Source organism: Suricata suricatta, chromosome 11 (genome assembly GCF_006229205.1).
Source record: "Suricata suricatta isolate VVHF042 chromosome 11, meerkat_22Aug2017_6uvM2_HiC, whole genome shotgun sequence".
Taxonomy (NCBI): domain Eukaryota; kingdom Metazoa; phylum Chordata; class Mammalia; order Carnivora; family Herpestidae; genus Suricata; species Suricata suricatta.
This window is the reverse complement of record NC_043710.1, coordinates 13,803,587-13,805,939: the sequence shown is the minus strand read 5'-3', so window position 1 is coordinate 13,805,939 and position 2,353 is coordinate 13,803,587. Positions and strand designations below refer to the sequence as shown.

General features: G+C 33.7%; 1 protein-coding gene across 1 annotated transcript in view; it reads right to left on the bottom strand.

Annotated features, from left to right (window-relative positions):
- Nucleotides 1–861, bottom strand: part of LOC115306430 (olfactory receptor 10AG1-like) — a 5,562-nt gene extending 4,701 nt beyond the window's left edge. Inside the window, exon 1 of the mRNA XM_029956822.1 lies at nt 838–861. The gene's annotated coding sequence lies outside the window, so the exon portion shown is untranslated. The remainder of the gene's footprint in view (nt 1–837) is intronic.
- Nucleotides 862–2,353: the final 1,492 nt, after the last annotated feature.

The following is a 2,353-nucleotide window of genomic DNA, read 5'->3' as shown; positions in this document are numbered from 1 at the left end:
TATCTTGTTCCTTACTTATGTGTAATTAAATTTTCAGGAGATATAATTTCCAGATTTAATACATTCAAACACCTTTAGTACATGCTTAACCCATAATAGTTTTAAAAGTGGTCATCTAAGATGATAACAGTAACAATTATGTTGATCATAATGCAAATGTCAATAATCTTTGGTATATTTCTCCATTATGTTACAAAGTCCTTTATATTTTCTTTTATGTTACAATAATGACAGTCATAAAAGCAAACAATATTTTAAAATTAAACCACAGTAACAGTAACAGAAAAAGATTCCTTTTTAAATTTTCTTAATTAAGTCTTCCTTGCGGATGCACAAAAATACAATTGTTAATAGAACTAAATTTACTGTTAGACAAAAATTCATGCTTACCTGTTTGGATTGAGGTTAAATATAATGTTTACCTTTATTGGATGAAAAACAGAGAAAATGAGAACTGAATTTTTGTCTGGAAATTAACTTTAATTTCAAACTGAAGTCGACCACTGTCTAAAATATGTTCTACTGTCACAACACCCAGTGCTCTTTAAGAAGGAATCATGCTTTACCCTTGGGATCAGCTCCTTTCCCATATCGCCTTCTAATTGAACTAAACCTTTCTGCCTACCACTCAAGGAATTTGGCACAATAACCAGAACATATCTGGCCAGGCCACTCTTTCTTTAAATTCTCTATTCCTCTTACTTTTTTGTCATCATTAAGAAATATAAGCATTGTAAAATCAGAAGTTGATGATTACATATTACTTATAAACTAAGATGTTCTAGTAAAGATGCAAACGTACAGTGTCTCACATTAAAGAAAAGTTTATTTCTCTGCCCTTAAGAATTCACAACTGGGAGTCTGGGTGGCTCCGTTGATCAAAAGTCCAGCTTTTGATTTTAGTTCAGGTCATGATCTCATGTTTCCTGAATCAGTCCCCAGGGTTTGTGAAATCAAGCCCTAAAGCTGTCAGTATAGAGCCTGCTTTGAATTATCTCTCTCCCTTTCTGTTGGTTTCTCTCTCTATCGCTCTCCCCCCTCTCCTTTTTTTCTCTCAAAATAAATAAATTTAATAGAAATAAAAATAAAAAGTCAGAAATAAGAAGTCAAGGGCTGTCAGGACCATTGTGTCACCTTCAGTGTGAATCTAAGATTACCGAGGAAATCAATGACATTCAAATAAGACAAAGAAGAGAAAATATTTAAAAATAAAAATCTTGGGTCATTTTTTAGTAAATATCAATAAAATGGATCATAGATGTAAATATAACAGCTAAACCTTGAATTTTTGGAATAAATATAGGAGATGTTCTGTGACCTGCAGTTAGGCAAAATACATAAATACAACCCAAGAGAATAAATCAAGAAGGAAGGAAAAAAATGAGTTTTAATAAATTAAATATGTTTGCTATGTAAAAGACACCATGAAGAGATCAACAAGCAAAACACACTCTGGGCTGAAAAGATTTGCCCAAACCTATTTAACAAAGTGTTTGTGTTTAGAATACACATAATCTCTCCAAATTCCGTAATCAGAAACCAAGCCATCCTATTAAAACAATGGGAAACATTTTGACAGGCATTTCATCCAAAAAGATACAGAGATTACAAAGAAGTACATGAAAAGAGGCTCATGCTGTCCTGATTGCAAAAGTGAAAAAATAAAACACAATGAGATATCACTGAACCCCTTTTACAATGAAAAACAAAACAAAACCCACAACAACAACACTAAAAATGAAACAACAGTGTGGAATAATGCCTAATCCTGGCAAGGGTTCAGAGCAACTGGAACACTCACGGATTTTTTTTTAATTTTTTAATTTTTTAATGTTTATTTAGCTTTGAGTGACAGAGAAACAGAGCGTGAGCAGGAGAAGGGCCGGGAGAGAAGGAGTCACAGAATCTGAAGCAGTCTCCAGGCTCTGAGCTTTCAGCACAGACCCAGACACGGGACTTGAATTCAGGAACCATGAGATCATGACCTGAGCTGAAGTCGGCCAAATAACTGTCTGAGCCACCCAGGTGCCCCAAACACTCATGTATTTGTGACAGGAAAGCCAAATATATATACTTAAAGAGCCTATAGAAATGGACACACAGACAAGAGCGAATGATAGAGCAGAAAACTCGTGGTTTTTATGTCACAAATACTACTAAGCAAAGTTTCTGTAATGTAGTGCTTATCACATTCGTCTAAAAATTTTACTAAAATATTCTCACAAACTGTTAATGTTGTCCTATATTTTAAGTACAACAAATTGAGGCCCATCAAGTCAAAGGATAAATCATACTTCCTTATGAGACCATTTGTCAGTATAGAGCTGACATTATCTTAATAATGAAGTATTAG